Source organism: Mauremys mutica, chromosome 11 (genome assembly GCF_020497125.1).
Source record: "Mauremys mutica isolate MM-2020 ecotype Southern chromosome 11, ASM2049712v1, whole genome shotgun sequence".
NCBI lineage: Eukaryota > Metazoa > Chordata > Testudines > Geoemydidae > Mauremys > Mauremys mutica.
The window spans coordinates 72,295,514-72,308,536 of record NC_059082.1 but is presented as its reverse complement, the minus strand read 5'-3'; the positions used below and the strand labels follow the sequence as shown (position 1 = coordinate 72,308,536).

Here is a 13,023-nt window from a genome sequence, read left to right as displayed (position 1 = left end):
AGGGTTTGAACCGGTGATTTATTGTATCAAAAATATGGGTTTCCCTGAAACAAAACAAAAACAACAGAGGGAATTGATGGAATTCAGGTTTTTCTTTTTAAAAAGAATCAAAATGAAAACTTGGGGGGGGGAAATGAAGTTTGTTATTTTTGAATTTTTTTGTTTTGAAATTTTGGGAAAATCTCTATCTTTTCTCAGATTTTTCTTTATACCCCTTTCCTCCTCTCTTCCACAAGAGAAGCGGGAGGGGGGTGGGAGGGCGGCATTTTAAGAAAGCAGAGGGGAAAAATACCAAAGAGCACAAGTAATGCTCTCTCAGTTTTAAAACTTTCTTTCATTAAGTGTGAGAAAACATGAAGCAACACTTTTCAAAATACTTTTTCTAGTGGGAGGGAGAAAAATATAATCAGTGTGTTTTCTCTCACTCAGAACTGAAAAATGTGTTGAAAAAGTGAGAGAAAATTGAGTTTTTCTATGTACTTTGTTTCACTTTTTTATTCCTCAATCACTTGTAGCAATGGATTGGGGGGGGGGGGACTTTTAAAGAGAGAAAGTGGATTTTTTTCCTCCAAAAACAAGTTTCAAAATTTACTATTTCATAAAAACAAAATTTTCACAAAAAATTTAAATGGAAATTAATCTTTTCTTTTTTTTAAAACAACCAAACAATACAATCAGCTCTAATTCTAACAGATTATTATAATATTATTTGCACATTTACTTATTTTGAAAATTCTCGTTAAATCAATGGAAACGTTCCTTTGTCTTGTCTTTCTAATGGGAGCTAGACCAATTACAAATGTATCAATTTGTGTTTTCTTTTATTCTTTCCTTTTTAGAGGGGGATGAGATAGGTGCTGGTTGTAAGGAAATTGTGTTGCATAAGCATATTCATCTAGAATTATCCTCAGGACCAAATCTGCACTCCTTGCATACCCCAGCATAGCATTGTCTTCAGTATTGATTTTGGATGTGCAAACAATATGGGACTGAGCCCTATATACACCTCTACCCTGATATAACGCTGTCCTCAGGAGCCAAAAAATCTTACTGCGTTATAAGTGAAACCGCATTATATCGAACTTGCTTTGATCCACCGGAGTGCGCGGCCCCACCCCCCCAGAGCGCTGCTTTACCATGTTATATCCTAATTCATGTTATATTGGGCTGTGTTATATCGGAGTAGAGGTGTAATTGCTGTACATTGACTGTCAGATGTCAGCTGTATTTTATAGTAACCCAGGAACCAAAAGAAAGAAGGAATTTAAAAAGTTATCCAAGAAACATACGATATTTTAACCAACTGACCTAGATGCTGAAAAGTGTCACTAGAGCTTTTTGAAAGATTTTCTCCAGCAGACTAAAATGGGGAAATAGTTATTTTGATTACAATAGACATTCAAGTAAATAAAGAAAAATGGGACAAATTATTACAAAAATCCCATCTGAGACCCCAACGTATTGATGAAGCTATTTTGATTGGGCTACTGCGAGATCAAGAAAAAAAAATTAATAACCTAAAAGAAAGTCTGGATCAGTTATTTCAAAAAGTGCTATGGTATCAATATCAGTTAATGAGCAATTTCAACAGCTTCTAGCTGCAAGGATAAATCATCTGTCACTTTCAGCAAAGTTGCTATAGAGTCCAGGCTTGCTGAAAAGCAGCATAAAATTATGGAAGAGCTAACTGAACTACTAATCAGGGGCGGCTCTAGTAATTTCGCCGCCCCAAGTATGGCGGCACGCCGCGGGGGGCTTTCTGGCGGTTGCCGGTCCCGCAGCTCTGGTGGACCTCCTGCAGACGTGCCTGCGGGAGATCCACCGGAGCCGCGGACCAGCGGACCCTCCGCAGGCACGCCTGCGGGAGGTCCACCCGAGCCGCCTGCCGCCCTCCCGCTTGGCGCGCTGGGGTCTGGAGCCGGCCCTGCTACTAATAAAGCCTGGCCAAATATATACATATTATCTAGACCTTACACTGCAGAAATTACTAATGAAATCTTACCCACTCACAGAGTTTAGTAGCCAACATAGACTACTTGATCTTTACAAGATCTACAGTAGCTAACAAATTAAGCAGAAAGAAAACTAGATCCTGCAGCTGCTTACCATGCTAGCAAGAGGAGTCTCTCTGAATTCAATGGGATTCACTTGCATAAATAAGGTAAACAGGACTTTGCCTTGAGAGATGAACAAAATCTTAACTAATTGGTATTAAATTACTAATGATATTCAGTATTGATTTAGATTTAAGTTGGTCAAAAAGGCAATAATTGCTTTCAATTGATTTTATGTAAAGACATTCAATCAAATGGAATTTTCTGGGAAGGCAGGGGGCAGGAGAGCATTATGGGAACCGGAGCCTTGATTTAGCCATATAACTGGAACATGAAGTGTTGTTGTAGCTGTGTCAGTCCTGGGATATCAGAGAGACAAGGTGGGTTTATTGGACCAACTTCTGTTGGTGAGAGAGACAAGCTTTCAAGCTACAAAAGCTTGCCTCTCTCACAAACAGAAGTTGTTCCAATAAAAGATATTACCTTACCCGCCTTGCCTCTCAAATAACTGGAATGTTAGTTTGTGCTTGAAAAATATACTTTAGGGATAAACTAATTGATTATGGGATAATCAGATACCATACAATTCATACTGCAAGAAGAGAAAATTACTCATATGCTATTTCCTAAGGACTGCACTGTAATAACCTGAAGAGTACAGGCACGTAGGTATGGTATTTAAACACAAACCATTGGCTGCAACAATCACTGGCAGGTACTGTCAAATTATCCTCTTTCAAACACTTCAAAAGAATAGACTTGCTCCTCAGAAGAACGCCAGTAAGCTCTGAAAGCTCAGCTTTTCAAAGCAATGTAATAATCTCTCTGCATAAAGATACACTTGCTATATCTTGATGGTTATTTATTGTGTATTAGGTACGGCAAGAATCTAAGTGCTCACTATGCTTAAAGGAACAATTTACACCTTTGCTTCTGTGGCACTAAGGCTACATCTACATTTGAGCTGGGAGGTGGGAGTCTCAACTCACGTAGATGTACCTGCGCTAGCTCTGGTCAAGCTACTGTCTAAAAAACATCAATGCAGCCAGGGCAGCATGTGTGGCAGCTCAGGCTAGCTGGCTATCAGGACCCTCTGCATACGTACCCAGGCAGCTAGCCCGAGCCACTGCCCACAATATCCCAGCCACACTGCTATTTTAGAGAGCTAGCGCAGGTACACCTAGGTGGGCTGGAAATCACACCTCCCAGCTCAAATGTAGATGTAGTCTGATGGTAGCAGTCAGATTTGGGTAGCAGTAAGGTGGAGCTACTGATTGCTGCACGGGGCCAGAGAAGAAATGAGGTGTATAGCCCTGACCCTGCCCACTCTATACCCCTGCTCCAGCCCATTTTCTTCTCACCAATCCCACCCACCCACCCAACACCCTGCACAGAATTGTGGAGAGGCCTGTGGGGATAAGGAAGTGGTCCAACAGAAGTGCCTGGGCCTCCTTTCCAGATGGGAACATCTGCATACAGAGAGCCCCTTAGGTGCTTGCGTAACCCACTGGCGAGGTCCCTCTCAATGCTCTAGCTGCAGAAGAGGGGTCCCTCATAGCCCCAGCTAGACAATTTTAGCTCAAGCTGTAGCAGCTCATGGTTTTCATAGAAACAGAGAAACGTAGGGCTGGAAGGGACCCTGCACTGAGGCAGGACCAAGTATTCCAAGACCATCCCTGACAGGTGCTTGTCTAATACAGTCTTAAAAATCTCTAAAGACAGGGATTCCATAGAAGCCTATTCTGGAGTTTAACTACCCTTATAGTCAGAAAGTTTTTACTAATATCTAACCTAAATCTCCCTTGCTAAGCATTAAGCCTATTACTTCATGTCCTACTTTCAGTGGACATGGAGAACAATTGATCACCATCCTCTTTATAACAGCCTTTAATATATTTGAAGATGTACCAGGTCTCCCCCATTCTTCTTTTCTCATCCAGCAACTCTGATTCAAGCAGCCTGATTGTTACACTGCAGCCATACTCTGGTATACACCAACTCTGGTTAAACTCCCCCCGCCCAGGCTCCCTCCAGCTGCCTGTATTTCCCTACCCCAAACATACTCAAAACCTCATTAGGTCTTATCAAGGAATTTCACAGGAATTACAGTGCATATAATTGGAGATTCAAAGTAGAGTTGAAACAAAACTGACAAATTCTGGAAATCCAGGCTCAAGTTTTTTCACTGGGAAAAATAACCAAACTTTTGCATTAATATTTTTCTTGAGTGCTAATAGTCGTTTGTTTTCTAAGATCATCACAGCCAATGCCAATATACTGCAATAAAACCACCCACCAAAACACAAGTTCTTAAGTTTGTAGAGCAGAAAGGATCCCAAACTATTTATGGCCTTTTGTGCTACCTGAAGATAAACACTGAACACCAATAACAACTAATGCTGAGGGAATCTCTAGCATCATCTCTGTGGGTCCAACATTAAACAATGTTATCCAGCTCTCCTCCTTCATCACCATACCAGGCCTTCTCCAAAACCCAAGAACCACTACCCAGCAAAACTGGCAACCAGCAGCTACTGCCAAGTCAGGTGGAGAAGGCAGGGTGCTGGCAACTGCTCCTGACCGTCTGTCCCAAAAAGGAGCAGGTTTTTAACTCTGGGAAATATCTGTGGGGATGATTATGGCCAGACTGTTGCCTTTTTAGAGATTGTTTAAGAAGTTTGCCTACACTGATTTAAACAATATAATGTTCTGGCAGTATATTTGAGAAGCAAAGAGTCTTAGCATCTGGTAAACCATGTTATATTTGACATACAGCACAACAGTAACCTCTTCATATCGCTCTACTGATAGCTGTCCCGTCTCCAGGGATTTCTGCCAATATTTCCAGAACCTATTCCTGCCCTTTCTTGTATTATACCAAGTTGATGTAGTCATTTTCTATGTTCTTTCCTGTATTGGATATGCTGTAGGACATACTGGCATTATCAACACGTGTAAACAGTACTTTACGCCAAATGCCACCACAGCATTAGTAGTGTTTTCTTTTTAAAATATAATGCAGTGTTACTTTTATTTCTACCAACATTGTGCGATCTCTGAAGTGCACAGAAAGTTTGATTGATCCTCCATCTAAAATGTGATCTTGTGTTTGAAGCTGTCATTTATTTTAAAATGCAAGGAGGCTGGAATTTTGCACATTTTTATTCAGTGTTATTTCAGTTCAGTTCAAATTACAGATCCCCCTGCATGTACAGTAGTGCTGTTCTTCAGGGCCGCCCGGAGGGGGGGGGTGGGGGGAGGACAAGCGGAAGGACTTCCCGCCACCGAATTGCTGCTGAATTACTGCCAAAGCAGGACCTGCCGCCAAAGTGCCGGGTCTTTGGCGGTAATTTGGCAGCGGGGCGTCCCCGCCACGGGTCTTTGGGGCACTTCGGCGGCGGGCTCGGAGTGGAAGGACCCCCCGCCGCCGAACTATCGCCGAAGTGGGGGGCCCCCCGCCGCCGAAGACCCTAGGCCCCTTGAATCTTCTGGGCGGCCCTGCTGTTCTTACTGACCAAGGCATGTGCATGTTGTACAGTACTGCCCAAGTTTCAGTTAGAATGGAATGAACACAGAAGTCCAACTGTGGCAGATTTTTGAGCTTTTGACCCTGTGTGTAGAATTGAACTGAACATACAAAAATTTCTCCTCTTAGTTTGTCCTTGGCAAAGAAAAAGACATCCATGAAAAACTTTAGAGGGTAGGGAGGAATACAGCTGAAGTGCCTGCTATTGTTTCCCATTCTTAAGAAAGCAGAAATGTTAACATGACGTCCAATCAAACTTGTAAAACTCAAATATCTAAATATTTACATTCCTAATGACCTAATCCAAATATTTATGAAGCAGCAGTCTAAATGGAAACTTTAGCACCACTCAGAGAAACGTTATGAACTATGTCTTCTGCAGCATAATAAAAGAATGACTAATTCTGAAAATATATGCAAATAATGTTTATGTAGCCTACATTATTTTTTTCATTTTGGCATTATTTGATTTTTTAAATGACTTCTCATGAAGGGATAAAACTAATTTCCTATTCAATTAATTATTTTTAATCAGAGAGGACTATTTGTGGTTTTTCAATAGTTAACAGCTCATAGGGACTTTAAATGGCCACTAAAATAATGATTGGTACAGACTACAGAATCCATTTCAAAATGGTCAAGAAAATATAATTTGAGAAAATGTTGCTGTTTAAACTCATGAGTGTTCCGTCTTAAACATGACAACGGAGAAAATTCAAAGCAGAGAGAGAAAATTTAGTCTTCACTGGAAGTGCCATGCGAGCAAGGCCTGGGAGGCCAGATACATAGATTTGATTCTTCATCTGGCCACTCATATGTTAAGTGACTTGTCTAAAATAATCCAGGTGAAAATTTTCAAACGTGGTCACAGGTTGTGTGTGTCTCAGGGGAGGGGGGCTTGATTTTTTTTGTTTTTTAAAGCCAAAATCAGTGGCAAGTTGGGGGTGGGGGAGAGATTGTAAACATCTCTGTGCCCCAGTTTAACTTTCTGTAAATTGGGCAGAATACTCACCTCACAGGGAGTTAAGTGAAATGTAATTAATACTTGTACAGATATTGGATGAAAGGTGCTCTATAGAGTAGATGCAGAGAATTGTTAATACTCGTACATTCTGGAGTATGATGATGGTTTTAAATCCTGGAAACTTGACTACTTTGGAGCCAATGGAATTTACAAGAGTAAGGGCTCTTGCTGTGCCGGCTAAATAAAAGTAACCTTTACTTTCCTTATTAGTGTCTCCCCTTTCAGTAGGCAATTATCTTCTTCTCCCAGGTTTCTTCTGGAGAAAGAATCAGCGTGGCTTTCCTGTGCCTGCTGTTTCTTTTAAAATCCTCATCAACAGCTGTGATCCTGGATTGACAGCAGCAGAGCAAAAAGACTGACGTTTTGTGAAAGGAGTGGTCTATCTTTTTATGTCCTTTAAAGAAGAATGACGAATTAAGAATTTGAGTTGTGGAGTTTGCCACAATAAGGTAGGTAAAATCTGAAGGCTAATTTATATGAATAAACCACTTCCTCTCATCCAGCTGAGCCCAGATAATGAAAAGAGCTCATTGCCTCAAATTACAAAATGTGACATATACCACAGCGCTCTAACCCCTATAGTAGATACAGCCTACAACTGTGTCCATCTGATGTTTCACTCTTAACTCAGAAAAGTCTCACTTAAGTGGCGTGAACACAGAACGTTGATCAGTCTAGGCTTGATCTCCAATCCCAAGCTCTACTTCTCTGGGCAATGTGTTTGGTTTTACAGCTGTAAAAGGCAGCTGATTTCAGAATAGTAATTTCCCCTCTATGTCCTTGGTTAATTTCATGGAGAGGTAGAGACTGTGGGCTCCTTGTGTTGCTGGATAAATGGATACTATTAGGACGGTGCTTGTAGGGGAGCATTCAGGAAACATCACAGCCTCTTCATTAGAGTAAATGTCAATATAAAGCACAGCCACTAATATAAAAGAGCCAAAACCTTTTAGTAAGAAAGATTTTCTTTTTAATCCCAATCAATTTAAAAAAAAATCTGCCTCATTTAATTTAAACATTTTAAATCGTTCATTTGTGAAGTGAATACTAATTGCGAGAAAGAGAAAGTGCCAGGCATTAAACTGAACACAAGTCAATCAAGTGCATTGCACGCTCATTTACAATTTGTTTGTGGGCTCTCTTTTCTGAAGGCACAAGAAGTGCATTGAGGACTATAAATAAGCCATTTGGGGTAAGTACACATAGTGTTTGCATTCTGATTATAGGAATATCAAACCAAGCTGGCGCAGTAGGAAACACAGGACCTGCAATTTAAGGACTTTTCTCTTCTTCCATATACACCAATTTAAGTCTGACTTCAGTGGCACTAATTCAATGTAGAACTGGTGGAAGTGAGAGGAGGATTACGATTTACATTTGTATTGCAAATATTTGGGCTGTACTGAGTATCCCAAAGTCCCTGGGGAAAACAGGGGGCAAGCAGCATTTTGCAGAATGAGGCCCGTGTGGGTTTACATTTTATAGAGACACTCATTCATGGTTCCAAAGTTTTGCAAGATGTGGACTTCTTGTCTCATGTCAGATGACATTCTGATGCAATAAAAAGCTCATGAGAAGAGTTAAAAACAAATTACAAGATACTTTGGGAAGTCTTAATGGCAGGTATTAAGATTTTAACTTTTGGGCTCCTGTGGAACCAAAGCGCACAATCCTAATACACAGTAACAATGATATTAAAATTCAATATCATACGTTATTTTTCCCACACAGATCCCCTCTAACGATGGCAGCATGTTGTTTAAGAGCGCATGCCCACTTGAGAAGTCATGCAAGTCATTTTGCTGCATTATCCTCATTGATTTGGAGTCCAAGCCTGCAGAGAACCACCCAGCCGGATTCCCCGCCCCCCCACTAACTCCAATGGGAGTTCAGCAACTTCAGTGTTAGTGGCCATGATCTTGAAAGTTTGAGGCCAATATTCCTGACAACCTTTTCATGCATGAACATCCTTACAGCAAAAGAAATACGATTACAGAGAGCCAAATCCTGGTCAGCTGATTTACCAAGTATTCCCAACACCACACATGAAAGAGGTGACCACAGATTGGCCCGAAGAATGTATATTTTATCTGGATTAATGGTGATGTTTTACAAGCTTTTTTAATTTTAAAGCAGGGGTAGAAAATCTGAGCTAAAAATACCAGACAGACAATTATAGACACTCGGGGGGAGGAGGGGAAGACTCCCCTCATTTTATTAAAATATTCTAACTCTTAAGACATGATTTTGCATTTTCCCAAGCCGACGTTCTTATTTCTTGTTAGAGACCAATTTCCCAACCCTGTAGTTGTCATTCAGCCAAATCCTGGTCACCTTAGTCACAGGAGCAGTCTCATTCACGTCCTCTCATAACTAAATTTACCCTGCGTGGAGAACTAGCAAGGATTTCACACCACTTCAGCTTAATGGGACTTAAATGGTGCAGAATGCCTTCTGCAGGCACTCTACAACATACAATCAGTCCTGCTGATTTTTCATGGTCAAGGTGACCCCTTGAGGATAGTTAAGCAGGATCTGGTGCATATATTTGTTGTTTTTCCTTTATGTTTCCGTTTAAATAAATAATTCCTCTTTTCACTGTGTCTTTAGGAACCAGGCAGAAACACTGGAAAACATAGATACTAAAGTAGTAGTTTCCCCAACAGAAACAGTGACCATGTGTGAGCTCTCAAAGTTCCTCTGTACTCAATGTGATATTTCAGAGGTTCAGCAAGTTTATTCTGCTGCATAAATACCGAGCTGGCAGCAAAATATTTATATGGCCCATTTCTCACATACCCAGTTCACCAGCTAATCATAATCACATTATTTTTAGATTGCTTTGACAAACTGCCTGACTAAACAGTGGTTTAAAAAAATTAAAAACACTGAAGAAAAAGGGTTATATTTGCACATATCTTGTTGTCTCCACTTCATTTTTCCAAAAGAAGTCTAGATTGAATGCTCCTACTGTAGTTTTCTGTTACCAAGCCATCAATAATTTTTTTTTCAGCTTACTAAGAATTTGGATTGGCACATAATACTTGAAGTTGAGTTTTTTATGATTGTTGTAACAAACTAAAGCAAAATAAATGTCTAAAACTGGATAGGAATTACTATCACGTATTCTGGAGCAGTATGTTTTGAAAACAGAAACAGTGAAAAGCTGACTACCTATTAGCTTTGGACAGAGCTAGTACATACACATTTTCAGCAGCCTTCATACAAAATGTTAAATATTTATTTTTCACAAATTCTGCATGAATAGCTGCATGGGACGGGGTGTTTACCCCACACATGCCATGAGAGGGTTAATAGGGGACTGGAGGGGGCAATTAACTTTAAGCAGGGCTTGTGACCATAAGGATCTGGGTGAACCCAGTTGCAGGAGGAGACCCAGAGGAGGGAGGTTGAGAATTCCCTCTCTCTGGGAAGCAGCCTGAAAGAAGCTGAGGAGCAGAGCAGGCCGACTACTCTGAAGTAGTCTGCTTCAGGCTGCTTCCCAGAGAGAGGGAATTCTCAACTGCCTCTCCTCTGGGTGAGCTGAAAGACTGACTGGAAGCAGAAACCCTGAGGAGCTGTAGCCTACCTGAACCCCTGAGTGAGGGAAAGGATGTGCCAGCCCCTAGGTTATGGGTTTGCTTGATGCACAAAAGCCTGGGGTTATGCAGGAGGTCAGTATAGAGCTGCTGAGGAACACCTACACAGAGGTGGCTGCCAGCTGAGCTGAAGGTTTGATGGTTTACATTTTTTCTAGATTTTGGTAAAGGACTCTGTGGCCCCAGAAGGGACAGGACTCTGCAAAGTGGTCTGGCTGGAGGGCCAGGACCGTCCTACAACTGGGGTAAGCCAAACAACTGTTGGGGAAACTGAGGCAGAAGTTGCTGACTCACTGCAGCCAGCCAGGTGGTGTTTCAGGGCTGTAACTTTGCCACAGTGTGGTTGTTTCTTAACCTTAAAGACATTCTGCCCAGGACTCTAGTAAAGAGGAATTAAAACCCTAGAGCAAAATCTGAACTGTAAATAATCCTAGGGGCTTAATTCTGCACAGCACAGGGCCACATGTTTAAACAACTGATAAAGCAAGACAGGACCCAGACTCTGAATGGAGTGATAATTTGCGTTGTGTGCAGAGGGCCACCACAAGAGGTATGCAGCACTCCAGCCCTATTTTGAGAGCGTAAGTGGTTCTTAAGAATTACATAGCCTAGGGCTGGCTGGAAAACAGTTCTTTTCTGTGAAAAATTTTGAGGCTTCAAAATTTGTTTCCACTCTGATATGGAACAGAAACTAGACATTTCAAAACATTTTGGGGAAAAAAAACTGACTCAGACCAAAGGGAGAGGGAGAGGAGAAGGGAAGAAAAGAAAAGAGAGATCAACTCATCCTAGATTAGCCAATAATCGGTGATTAGGGCATGAACCTGGGATGCAGGCAACCCAGATTCAAGTCCCTGCTCTACCTGATCTGGACAGGGACTCAAAGCTACATCTCAGGTGAATGCGCTTACCAGCGGTCTTACTGGCTATACTGAGGTGTTTCTCTCCTTCCACCCCATCCTAGACCTAAGAAACCTTCCAAACAATATTTGTCACAACCGATACATTTCAGTTTTGACAAAACCACATTTTTTGATTGGAAAAAAGGCTTACCAACTCAAGCAGAGACCCCTCTGTACAGAATGAAAGTCATACATGAGAGCTCTACTGTGCGGCCTCAAGGTTACTCTGTCTACTGCCAGGGTAAGGTCTTCAAGGGGGATGTATAACTAGGGTCTCATTAGTCTGATGGGAACCATACCTAGACCTGTGTTTTGTCAGACACAGCAACACCTCACCCCTTTTTCAACTTTGGCATTTGCTAGTAAGGCCGCAGGTACGCAGAAGGCGTTAATGAAGAGAATCATACATGCTTCCTCGTGATTCCTCAAAGTCACTCTTAATTGCTGTAAAGGGCTTTCTGGTGGCCCATGGATGAGTTAGGAAAAGACATAGCATGAGAGTGTGTATGTAGCACTAAAGGAGGAGGAATTACTCCCTTTCAAAATACAGTGTATTGCATGAGAATTTCTCAGAGAAACAGTAAGGCTTCAAGTAGTGTGACAAGTTTCCATGGAGATAGCAGTTCTGTGCTGCTTGCTTTGCACTCATGGGGTCATGCGCTATTATAATTAGAAAAATGTGTCTGCAGACAAAACTAATTTCCAAATATTTACATTTGGAGGAGCAGTTTTAAACCAGAGAGGAGGGAAAGGCATCAAATATAAATGCCAGCCTTTGAAATATCAATATCCTCCTTTCTGTACAGTTATTTTTTTCATCCTGGCACCCCTGGGGTACCCCTTCAGTGATAATGCCATTCTGATTCAGAGGTTATTGCAATTATCCTGCATCACATCCTGCCTGCATAGCGATTGACCTGGTAATCTCACTCGATGGCACTGCTGTGACTTAAATCCTCCACTTCCACCCCTTTCTCCAATGCAAACTGAGCACTTCAGGCAGCCTGGTCCTTTCATGCTTTTTCTCCTCCATGCATATTTTATTTTGATTTAGAGCTTGATTCCAAATGTTGGAGGGGCTTTAGAACAGACTGTTAAAGACTAGGGGATGGTCTGAGTTTCTTTCCAACCCCAAAAATCTATTTCTGGAATGAGACTCTTGTCACTGTGAAACATTAAGAGGAAAACCTTTAAAGACTGACAGGTTCTAGCCTTAAGGAAATGGGGAATAAAGAAACTGGAGACATCAGTTGAAGATTTTCTTAACCTTGAGATTTCCCATCCCAACCATATGCTGCAGTTTCTCAAAAGGCACTGTTTCAGGGTGGAAGGAACGATGTGTATTAGTTGAATAAACAAGATAGATTATCAGAATATATAAAGTCAAAGCCCATACCCTACAGCAAGTTATAAAGACAAGCAGCCATCTGGAGCCTGTGAAATGTTTCTAGCTTGTCAATAAGACATTATAATAAACACACAATATAGGCTGTTCATTTAAAAAAAAAAGCTACAGCTGAGCATTCTCTCTCCAGAGATTTCTGCTACATACTTTTTAAAAATCTGTGATCAAAGGCGGCAAGTCTTCTAGGGCTACAGAAGGTTAACTGTCTGGCTTCCATACACCCATCTGACCCAGTCCTCCATAAGAACTGACCATGTTGCAAAAGTCTTCACTCGCTGCAAACCCAGTGTACTGTACTTCTGGTCTAACAAGCACCAACAACTATATCTCCTTCACTTCCCTCCAGCTGATACGTGGAGCCCTTCACCTGGCATTAGGAAAGCTGACATATATGAAGCCTGACTGTTAAATGTGAGCTAGTAAAACTGACATGGGAATCCTCTGATGGCACCTGCCGGTCTTGCAATGTGTTTGCTCTTTTAGAAAAAGCTTTGACATTTGACGTTAAGTGCA

General features: G+C 41.4%; 1 long non-coding RNA gene across 1 annotated transcript; it reads left to right on the top strand.

The window, feature by feature from the left end:
- Window positions 1–5,671: 5,671 nt before the first annotated feature.
- On the top strand, window positions 5,672–9,591 carry LOC123344740. Its single transcript, XR_006572643.1, has 3 exons — window positions 5,672–5,754; window positions 6,854–7,053; window positions 8,336–9,591. It is a non-coding gene; the product is annotated as an uncharacterized LOC123344740 (long non-coding RNA).
- Window positions 9,592–13,023: the final 3,432 nt, after the last annotated feature.